The sequence below is a fragment of the Poecilia latipinna genome, unplaced genomic scaffold (genome assembly GCF_001443285.1).
Source record: "Poecilia latipinna isolate Pla-1442-1.1 unplaced genomic scaffold, P_latipinna-1.0 Scaffold1357, whole genome shotgun sequence".
In the NCBI taxonomy this organism is placed as follows: domain Eukaryota; kingdom Metazoa; phylum Chordata; class Actinopteri; order Cyprinodontiformes; family Poeciliidae; genus Poecilia; species Poecilia latipinna.
In genome coordinates, this window is record NW_015113973.1 from 59,375 (window position 1) to 71,566 (window position 12,192).

Sequence of the window (12,192 nt, forward strand, 5' to 3'; positions counted from 1 at the left end):
TGGAAACACTACAACTGTGAAATTGTGTTTGTTCGACATGGAACGTTTGGTGCCGATTGTCAAAAAAAAAAAAAGAATCAGAAATTTATAGATTAATCTCAGAAATTTTCTAGAAAATCAAGAACATTTTTGAGCTTGAAAAGCTGCGAATTTGCTACAAAACACACAACAAAATTTAAAAATCTTGGAAATTTGCAAGCTTTGTCTCAAAAATTTCTGAGATTCAAGTTTTTTCTTACAACTTTTCAACCTTTAAAACCAAGAATTTTTTTTTTTTTTGAAAAAACAAGGAATTTCCTGAGATTTTTGGCTGAAATGTACTCTTTTTTAATTATTATTTTTTAATTATACTTGAATAAGTGGCATTTGAAATTGATCTTATATTTAATGTGTAGTATTAGAGTACATTTTTAAGTACGTTTTTTAAAGGGAAGAAAAAACGCTGGCCTCTACCAATGGTTGCCTCGAAGACCGGATAACGCTTTCTGGTTTCCACGGCAACCGTTGGTGGGTGGGGTCGCGCGGGTAGCTAACTGGTATCCATGGCAACCAAAGTTGTAGAACGCCAGTTGGCACGAAGCCAGAGCGAAGCTGCGGAGATTATTTATCCTGGAAAACATGGCAGAGAACGTAAAGGTAGCCGGTCAGTTTCATGGTGGATCGGAAGTAAGAGTCCCCCAAGCCCTCTTTTTTATTATACCACTGTGAAGGATTCCTGCGTGTGTTTTTGTGGGGTCGACTGTGGCGACAGCAAAGGACGCAACGTGGAGAGGCTAACAGGCTAACCATGCTAATGCTAACCACCCAGCAGGCAGCGCCAGCTGAAAAAGCCCAGGAGTTAAAGGCAGGTTTAATCAAACAGCAGTCTTTCTTTACGAGTTTAGTAAAAATATGTAAGTTGATTTCTGTATGTTACATTATTGTAACATTTATCTTTGCAAACATGGTGCAACGTTGTGAACAATCTGTTAAAAGTCGTTAGCTTGAAAAGATGATCATTTACAAATGTAAACACTTGCAGAGATTGATAAAAAAAAAGTGTTGCATATTGATATTTATCTGTTTCCTACCTTGTTAAATCATTGATTATTGTGATGAATAATTAACATGGTGTGTTTTTACATAGATGGATATCATTAATCGTGTGATTAAAGGTAAGTTGACTTACATTTATTTCAGAAGTGTGTATCAAACTGGTGTCTCTTTTCATTAATATATACTCTAACAAAGTAGACAGTTCTAGTAGTTTCTAGAGGAGGTCTCTAGTGCATATTTTAGTTTTTCGAGAGCTCCTGTAAATACTGGGGCATCACTGTATCTACACTGGCCCTATTTTATACATGTGAACATTTTTTTTAATCAAATATATCAATTTGATGTACGGAGCTTACATCATTGTATTCTGTTTTTACCTCAGGGTAAAGTGAGCATCCCCATCTACCTTTTAACACAGGAGTTTCATCCTTCTGGTAAGTTTGAAAGAAATACCATAATTCCAAAGGACGCCAGCAAAACTAATATGTGTCAGATGAAATGCTGCTGGAATAAACTGTTTTATTATTCATGATACGGGCATATAAACATGATCCACAGTAATTCTCATTTTAAATATTCATCAGGCAGAGAAAAAGGCTATTTCAGGTAACTTGGGTAAAGAGGACCAGACAGATTTTTGTGGTACACCAGTGAAAATATGCAGTTATTCTCCTTTTGGTGTTTAATTTGAAGTATATTTATTTGTAAATGTACTTTAACTTGTTAGATTGCACATAAGTGAACTGCAAGAGGAAAGCAAAGAAATAAGAATGGCATGAAACTGAAAAATTTACTTTGTATTGACCGAACATTTAGCACAAGGATGCTAAACATGATTATGTTGTTTTTTGGCATTAAAAAACAGCTCCACATTTTAATTTGAGCATGTTTATTCAATGGGGAGAAAAAATCCATGAATGACAAAATAATTGTTGTCAATGACTTATTCCACCCCAAGACGTCAAGGTCATGGTGGCTAAGAAAACATTTGGACTGAGGCGGACTGCTCCAAAGTTTTCAAGTACCATTAAATACAAGATTAGCCTCATGTGATTATTAGCCTGGCGCTAACACCACTAGTAGCACCTGTCAGCATTGGCTAGAACTAATTGTCTGGTGCTAACTGCATTAGCTACAGCTAGCGCAGTTAGCAAAGCTAACAGCATGAGGTAGAACTAACCATTAGTGGAGCTAACAGCATGAATGGGAGTCAATGCAAAATCAAAAGAATTTGGAAAGTAATGAATGGGTGTTTAAAGTGACATAAAACATTTTTAAGTCTTTGTAACAAACCATTTTAATATATTTCAGAAAATGTTTTGATCTCAGTGCTAACCGCAAGCAGCTTGAGTTAGAAACTGGAGCTCTTTGCAGCCTACGCTCTCCGTCTGGGTTAGCATCTTCAAGCAGCAGCAGCTTTTTCTCTCTCATCTTCCTTCATTTATTAATCCCCAGTTCAATTTCCCCTCATCATTTCTGTTTTGTCTTCGATTTCAACTCTTTCCAGTTCAGACTGAAAGTCATGAAAGTTACTCAATCCTCAGAAATTACTGTTGTGATTTTACGATTTGGCGTCGCAGCACCTAGCATAAGTCCTCTACCCAGAATGCATTGAAACGTAAACAACATGGCAATGTGCGTGTAAGAATATTTTAATTAAGCTTATTAAACTAATCTACAGTATTTTTACTGTTGTTTTTACATCTGAAATTAATATTTCTCAATATTTCTATTGTTGCTAATCATGGATCCCTTTAAGGCTTTTTGCATGTTTACCAGGTAGGATAGAGTCTGCAGAGATGTTGTATTTCTAAACCACCATCATCAAAACAATATACACATCATGTCCTTAAACAACACATTTTAAATATTAGCACCAGACAGCAGTGTTTTAAATTTCATAAAATAATTCAGATTTAATTATAATCCCTGATTTGAATCACCTCAGCTCTTCCCGGGAAGGAATGTTTCCATCCCTGCAGCTAAGCTTGATACATTTTTGCTTCAAAGAATATTTTTCTGCATCCGTCTTTATCCAAGGTAGCAATGTTGAGTCTATTGAATTATGACAGAAGGATCTCCGCTGTTTTCCACTCATACTGTTGAGAAGTCTTCTCAAATAATTCAATCAGGTCATAAGATCAGAGGATTTTTGTCTCATTTCCTGAGACGGTTGGGGGCCTTTTGGCCAATCTCCAGCAAACAGTTATGTGCTTATTAAAGAGAAATGACCTTTATACCACAAAGGTCTGATTGGAAGACCACAACACTGAAGATTTCTTTCTGTACGGCTCAGCCAGGGCCACAAAGAAACCCCGAATCTAATTCAGTTTGGTCGGCAGCTAGTTGAGAGAATCTGCCTGTGGTTCCAAAGTTCTTTCATTTTCAGAAATCCTGGGGCTGCTCTGGCTTTTGATGTGGTAATTTCAACAGAAATAGCAGGCTTTTGGACAAACTCTGGAAGCTGAAAGCCGTTGACCTGTCTGCCGCCTCGGCCTCGCTCTAAATAAACACGTCACTGTAGGGAAAAGGTGCTGATGACACTGCTTGACTCTAAATCGTCCTTACATTGGTCCAAACATCGAGTGAAGCAGCAAACAGTTTAGATTTATTGGGTGTGTACATTTAATAAACATACGTGGACGGATGATACAGGGAACAGCCATCTTGGTTGGTACTATAGCTAACTGTCATGACAGTTGCTATGGAGTTGCTATGACAACAACAAACAAGCCCCAAGTTTAGAACTAGCTATCCTATCTAACTTATAAACGATACAAGTACATTTCAGCTACGAGTTCTCTTCCCACCTCTGTGATAAACATCAGTGATGTTTACTGTAGTACTTACTGCTGAACTAGCAATATTAGCTTAGCTAATGTTGCTTTTATTTGCTAGCTAAGACTGACATGTAGCCTATGTGTTTGTTTACTCTGTCACCGGAACCGTGATATTCACACAAAGTTCATACGTCCTTTACAAAGCAGTTAAACAGTCATTTTACACATCCATGGATTTGTATGCACTCTTCATGTTCACTAAGTAGTTAATTATGTCATAGTAGGAGATCAGAGGCAGCTCGTCCACATCGTCTGACATGGTTTCCCTCTCCGCCTCATACGATCTCGACAGCAGCCATTTTGTTCATGTATCTTCCTCTAAGACTTTGGTCAAGAGCGTCCACATAGTTTCTTTTTGTTGGTCTGGAAGCCATGGGTCATCTATGATTTGCGCTTGCCTACCAAGATGGCGCAGATCACGTCCAGTTCAGACTTGTAGGAACGACGTATGTGTAATTGAGGAAAGTGGTGCAGGAGAACTGGAGTTGCTGAATCGTGCTCCAGATGCTCATCCTGCAGATTACCAGCAGAATTGATATTCCTGGACTTGGAAGAACATAATTTTGGGGGGGGATTTTTTAATCATTTATTATTTTATCTTTTGTTTTTACCTCTGTTACAATCCTCCTCACTGGACATGTAGGAAGATAAACACAAAGGTGGATCTTTGTACGATATATTAAACAACAAATTATGAATTATTAATTCAAGGTTCCTAAGAAAAAGTGAAATAAAAATTAAGAAAATGCTTCAGTTTGCTTTGTTTCACAGGAATTAGCTGCAGTTTTTGCCAAATAGTGTGGAGGGTGCCGTATCTAGGATTCCCAGAAAATCTGACCTGATATAAACTCCTTCTCTACTTCTGAATATTTTCTGTATTTCCTGGTTCCTCCTCTGTTTTTCCTCTGCTTCGTTTCTGGGCTGAGAAATTCCTGTTTTCTGAATAACTGTGTGTTTCTGGTAAAGTAAGAATGTGTGAAGTCACAGTTTCCTGTCATTGTTCCCTAACAAGAATCCAGCGGGAACACGGCGTGGTTACGCTGCTTCATCATCCAAGAACCGTCTGCGGGGTTTATTAATTATCCAGTAGGCAGCATGTCTGATGTCTTTGACTCGAATGAGAAAAATTACTACAAACTGGGGGACAAGTTGCATTTTCTATCCACCCAGCCTCCTGGGACTTCTTATGTGTGGATTTTTAAAGGTGAACTATTACAGTATGCGACCCGGAACAGGCTAGAAAAGGTCTACAAGTTAAACAAAACATGTTCTCCACAAAACCATGAGCTTTTCTTTCACAATGAGCTGTTTCAAAGCTTCTTGTCACTTTGAATCCAAATACTCTGCTGCTGGCCATGCCCCCCAACTCATCGTCTAAACTCGCACGTTAAAATGGCTGCAAGCAGATGAGCAATTATACAACTGTAGATGTTTGAAAAGCAGAAGTGGAGCCTCCTGCACAATCAATAAGTTGTACAGCACATAGAGCATAGTAGCTAAAACCAGCTGACCAAACATGCTGGAACTGCATAGGTTGCTAAGTAACAGGCAGAGCTCCACTGGGGTTGCTAGGTAACGGGCAGAACTTCACTTTCCTGCTGCTTTGTGATAAATTGTTCCAGAAATTATTGCTATAAGTGATAATGTTGTTTTGAGATCATTTCCAAATATATAATAGTAACAATGCAAGTACACATTCCAGGGTTTGCCCCAGTGTATTATAGGCCTGGCGGTCCGCCATGCTTTACTAGCGCCACCGCCAGGCTAAGCCTTTCTTTTTTTTTTTCTTTTAGGAAAATAAAATAAGAAAAAAAAAAAGCCTTTTTTTTTAAGCCGGACTGCAAGTGTTTCTGTTGCTCCGAGCGTTTCACTATCAGAGCAGATTTATTCCTAAAAGATATGTTTACAGAAGATATGTTTATAGTTTATGCATTTAAAGCCGGACCAATCACACCGCTGGGCCTCTGCGCGCTGCAGCAGCTGGATGTCTAAAGTTGACCTCAGCGCGGATCCTGCGCGCCTCGTTTCACTCAAACTGGACACAGGCTGACCGCTATGGATATTTACATCAACCCCCTGTGAGGAATTATGGTTGGTTATGAGGAGTTATTGATTAAGGTAAGAGTTTAAACCCGCCGCGTTAGCTCTGGTTGCGCAGCTCTGGTTGCGCAGCTCTTCACGAACCGCAGGAATAACTTGTAGTCGCGCTTTCAGTGGCGCATTGACGAGTGGTGAGAATGATGTATATTTGTGAACAGAACATTATGCGGCGCTTACATCTCAACACGCTGCCCAGCGTTTGGCCCCGTCTTCCCTGTAAAGTTTAGGTCTGTGGTCCCGGTTGGCCGGTGCGTTAGTGGTTAACGACCCAGCGCTAATCACTCATCGTGCAGGTTTAACCCGGTGAGGAGCTTCGCGCTCTCCTCGCAGTCACGCATCACGCTGATTTTATATTATTTTATTATTATTACTGGTATTATTTTTCTGGTTATGCTAAGCACCAAACCGTATCAAATGTTTTGCCCACTTAGAGTTCTTAAAGATCAATAAATTTTAAATTCTAATGAGCATTTAACACTGGAACTGAATGGCATTTTTAATATCCAAAATATAAATAAATGTGAATTATTACAGTATGCATCTTGGAAAAGGCTAGAAAGGAAACGAAACAACAAATAAAAATGCATTATGAAGACAAAATTGTCCTTCAAGAAACGGGATGGTTGAGACCAAAACACCAGACTGCAGACTTTTATCATCCAGTTTTTGGTAGAAAGAGAGAAAAATGATAAATAATGCAAATGGAAATTACTGATTGATTATGGGATTTATTGATTTATTGCAACAGGCCTAGATTTTACATTCAGGAGGTTTTTGAAACGTCTCATTTTCCAGACACCAAAAATCATTAACTTATTGCCAAAAATCAGCTGGATGTTGTTGTTTTTTTTGTTTGTTTTTTTAGCACTTTTTCTGTTTATGGAAGCAGCAGAGAATTACAAAAATGTGCAAAATGGGAATTTTGCATAACAGATCCTAAAAACTCATTCATAAAGCTGTTTGGATGTGTTTGCTGCTGACTGGTCCAGATTAAAGTTGTTTGTCTCATTAGGTGGTAGGTTTTGGGTCGTGTGCACAGACTGGGCCGAGTCGGTGACTCGGCAGGTGAATAGACTGCTGTTAACATCAATTTCTGTCTGGGACTCGTCTGTGTCAAGCATTAGATTAGTCCCGTCGCCTATAGCCCTTTGGACAACAGCATGTTTGTTCGCGTTGTAATGCCGTTATCTCCCTTTCTCTCCCTCCTCTAATCTGGACACCTAACAGCCACCCGAGTAAGCGCTTCTGACAAGCCTTGTGCGCAAATTGAATTTTTCTTCCCCATCCCTTTCGATTTATAATTCCCTCTCTCGGCCCGACGAGCAAACTCAATTTCTGACCCTTTAGACAAAAGGCTGAGATAAAGCAATTAGTTTGTGATTCTGTGAGAGCTCCTGGCTCGGCTGACCCGGCAGCGCCGAGGCACTAAGAGCCGCACAAACCGGGGTGATGGCGGTCACCGGCTGACAAATTCGGCCCTACAGAGATGAACTCGGAGTCAGTGGCAACAAAGAGATGCAGCCCAAACGGAAAGGAAACTTCACTTTAACAGCATCCAGAGTCCAGACACTTTTTCCGATTTGTCTCACCTGTAAGTCTTTGATCAGCAGCGTGACCTCTACAAGCTGCTGCTTCATCCTTTCTGAAGGAAAGTCGGGTTTTCTGCACTTTCAGACTTTGACTTGACAACCTTTTAGTGCTCTGAAGAACCTTATGAGGAGCAGAGATATGAGTGAGAAATGTTGAAGATGTGGGTTTTCCTCCACATCAGCTGCTGTTGGATATAATACAGGATACACTAAATCAGTTACAATGGTACATATGACATAAACATCAAGCCATACAAGTAAGTAGCATTTAGTGGTGGGTAGTTAGTGTTTTCTTGTTTATTGTGACACATTATAATAGGAATTTTGATAAATACCAATTAATAGTGAGATTTTTTTCACCATTTTCTCTGCCATTTGTTCAATAATTTTCAATAAGTTTTGAAAATATGATTGAGTTCCTGTGTTCATAAAATTCACCCGCAGGACCAATGTGAATGTTTCTCAACAGCATTATTTGTTTTTGTGGGGCTATAACTGCTTTGTGATGCATTTACCTAAAAAACAAGTAATAAGTCGTTCCTTTTGTCTCTTTAGTTGTTTTCATACAACATTGTGGTAAACTTTACTTATTACCGAGCCCTACAAGCATAAATCACATTTATTACAAATTTAAATCATAAACTACTAATTTATAGCTAAAGAGAAGCAACTAGACATGATCATGTTTTGTTTAGACACTGATGTGTAAATAGACGATTTCTGCTTGTTTTGTTGTGATTTGATATGTTTGATATGTGATTTGTTACATATTTCATGGTTTTGATACTGTGGATGATTCTGCGTTGAATGTTGTTGAATGTTGTTGAATGTTGGTCTATCAAACCAAGACGTTGCCTGGTTTACTAATTATTTCTCAAAGTATGCCGTTTCAATGGTAGATTTTAAACAATGCATCCTCTGGCGTGCCTCAGGGCTCAGTTTTGGGCCCCTTATAGTTCAGTATTTATGTTGATGCACTTGGTAGAACCTGATGCTAAATTTAATCTCTATGCTGAGGATACCATCATTTACTGTTGCGGCTCCACCTTGGGAGAGGATCTGCAGGTCACTTTTAATGATGTGGAACATCTAATAGGCTTAAAAATGGTTTTAGTTGTTTCTAAAACCAAATTAATTATTTTTTTTTAAATGGCAGGAAGATACATGAGACTAGGAAACACAATCAACAAGGTTTGTTGCCAGTATTTTGGTTCTGTTGATGTTCCAGTCAAAAGCGTTTCACTGATGCTGTGGGCTAAACCTGCTTTAGATTCATTCAGAGCTTCTGTTGAATGAACAACCAAAACAATAAACTTGATCTAAACCGCAAAACTTCACTATGTAGCTTCGATGCAGAAGTGGTAACATAGACAAAACGAGTTCATGGCAGTAAAATGAACAACTCACTGCTTCATATCAAGCATTGAGAGGTAAAAATACACATCGGTTTTCTAACAGCGCCCCCAGTGGCTGGATGAATGAACAGGTTACAGGCTTGGTGAACTGCAGTTATTTATTTGTTTGGTTTAATTTCCATGTCACGCAGTCTGAGCTGCGACATGAAGCCAGAGAGGAGCAGAAGTCGCCCGGTCAAAACTCCAGCATGAGAATTAAATTTGGCCAAGGCAAACTGAACAGCGCAAAGGGAGGGTTTAGCGGGCAACACGTGGCACGGGGGATTTGTTAAGAAACACAGTTATCTGGCAGTCTGGCAGGACAGATATGGATGTAGCAGAACTGATGAGCTTCTCAGTCATTATCTTCCAGTGGAGAGCTCCGGGTACTGGCTGCGTTTTCTCCCTGCACGCTCTTATCTCTTCAGTATTGTTAAGGAAATAATTTTCTGCTCCTTCAGGAAGGTATTTCTAATGATTTCCCCATGAGATAATGGCTGAGTTGGTGCAGCGGGACGCCACTCTGTTGATGAGAATGCTGCCACATGCTGGGCTGTGGGGGAGCGTCCGTGTCAGAATGGTCACTGGGAATTATCTGTGTGGATGTTGGCGGTTTAACCACACAGAGCAAATCCTGTGGGCTCGGCAGCACTATCTGCCCTGGCGCCGATCAGAGTCAAAAGCACGGGCAGCATGGGCAGAGCGCCCCGCTGCTGCGCGCTGCCAGGGAACCGTGAACCGTTTCCACAGCAAACTGACACATTCTCTTTGAGCTGGTCCAAAAGCGGCGCCGGATAATTTGCTGACCTGAAAGAGAATGTTTTTATAAATACAAATTCATCTTTTTACAATCCAAACCTCCATGATGTCTTGATGAAAGAGCCTCAAACGAGTCTCTGCAGGGACATGGAGCCGCGTCCCTGGAGCCGGACTAGCTGGCTGACAGAGAGCCGCACTTTGTTTACATTTGACATTTAATGGCAGATCTGCTGAGAGCAAGTCTGCTGGGCCGGGTTTACCTTCACACCAGCTACAAATGAGCTTTCTAATGTCGAAAAAACACACCGTGTCACCGTGTTTCCATTAAATGAGAAATGCAATTAAAATCAAACATGAATAAGTTTGTTTATAAAAACATCATCCTCCTACCACGTCCTGTGGTCTTCTTTGTGGTTTCTGCCAGTAGTAACATCCTGTTGTTCATTATGTGACTCGTGATGCAAAATAAGTGTTTCCATCGCAGTAAATAAACCAAATTTGACACGGCCCAACAATTTTCAAAAAACTAAAGTTTTTTGAAAATTGATGTGTTTCCATTAAAGCTGCAGTAACTTTTATAAAGAATGTTTTTACACAAAACTCAGCATGTTGTTGCAGTTTATGATGAGAGTTTATCGATCTCCTCCCTGAGCTACTCCTCCACTATTCTCCAAAACCAACCAGTCAGAGCCAGGAGGCGGGTCTTATCGCTGTCAATCAATCTTATGTAGTTGATACTAAATGTACTAATGGTGGAGAAACAACTTACCGTTACAGGAAAGCCGTTTGTCTGTCTTCATCGGTGGCTGTGCTAATTAGCATTAGCGTTCCGCTGATGGGGAGAAGCTGTAGCGTAGCAGAGAGTAACGGTGAGTGGAGGAAGGGGCAGAGCAGCGACGCATGAAAAAACTTCTATAAAGTATAAAATTTAAAAATATTAATGTCAAATTCCCATGTTGCTTTTCTTTTAGAAGTTTATGTATTAACATTTAACAGCAAATTAAATCAAAGCAAAATGTAACAAACAGTAGAGTATGGAAAAAGATTAAGGTCACTGAGAAAAATGAATTTAGAAATTAATCTCAGGATTTAGAGACATTATGTTGGGATTCTGGGTTGATATTTACACTCAGCTCAGTTTCTGTCTGTATTTTTGATCAATCTTTCCCTTGTTTTTGTTGATTTGGTTAGTTTTATGGCTTGCCTCTTACTATCAGGTCCCACTAATGTTAACACATAATAAATGGAATCAAAGGTAAGAGATAAAAGTTGGATTGTATTGTGAGATTATGGGTTGTTTTGGTGAGACATTAATGTTAAAATCTTATTAAATATTATTTTGTTTCTATGTTGCAATATTTTAAATTCCCTCTCAGTTTTTACTTTCCCTAATTAGTTTCATGAAGTCGATGACAAACAGCTGAAAAGACCAGATCAGGGTTTATTTCAGACTTATTTAGGTCGCGCTACTCACCAATTATTCACCTAAAACAGACACTTTGTCATTTAGACTTCAGGAAGGATCCAGAAATCAATTCAAATGAATGATGGCTGGAAATGTAGCAAAGCTTTGAGCATGCGACGTAAAAAGCAGAAGCGTGACTGCAACACTGTGCTGAGTACATAACTAATCTCACCTTTTTATGTCTGAACTCGGCTTTACTACAATAAATCATGCAATATATTAGCATATCTGCTCTTCACAGCAGCCAACACCAGATCGTATCGCTGCTGAGTTATGTGCCATCATGTCACTGAGATGTTAACAGCAAACCAAAGGAGGGCCATGTCACACAACACGAAAAAACTCTGAAAAAAATGTATCGGCTTTTATTTAAACCACGCTAACAGATTAGCTAGCAGCTAGCGACACCTGAATGTTTGTTTCAACAGAAAAACCTTCAATTGAGTTTGACTCCATTAGATCAAAATCTAACATGCATTAGACCTCAATTACTCTTTGGGGTATTTTTATACATTTGCGAACACAGAAGTTGGTATTAGTTGGAAAAATAACAATGTTTTTTAATTTTGTTAGGGGGAAAAAATAGTTTATTGGTCTTTGAGTGGGCAAAATTGCAATATTTTCACTACATTACTTAAAAATGTCTCAAAAACAACAATATTGTCAATTATCGCTGCCGGGTTGCATCCTGCCTGCGATGCGTCGCGGCCATGATGCGGCCAGGTTGCATCCTGCCTGCGGTGCGTCGCGGCCATGATGCGACCAGGTTGCATCCTGCCTGCGGTGCGTCGCGGCCATGATGCGACCAGGTTGCATCCTGCCTGCGGTGCTTCGCGGCCATGATGCGACCAGGTTGCATCCTGCCTGCGGTGCTTCGCGGCCATGATGCGGCCAGTTTGCACCCTGCCTGCGGTGCTTCGCGGCCATGATGCGACCAGGTTGCATCCTGCCTGCGGTGCTTCGCGGCCATGATGCGACCAGGTTGCATCCTGCCTGCGGTGCTTCGCGGC

The 12,192-nt window shown here is 40.0% G+C and overlaps 1 long non-coding RNA gene across 1 annotated transcript in view; it reads left to right on the plus strand.

Annotated features, from left to right (window-relative positions):
- Window positions 1-513: 513 nt before the first annotated feature.
- The window catches only part of LOC106961986 (uncharacterized), a 31,368-nt gene continuing 19,689 nt past the window's right edge, over window positions 514-12,192 (plus strand). The window contains exons 1-2 of the long non-coding RNA XR_001427872.1: window positions 514-893; window positions 1,418-1,469. This is a non-coding gene — a long non-coding RNA (uncharacterized LOC106961986). The remainder of the gene's footprint in view (window positions 894-1,417; window positions 1,470-12,192) is intronic.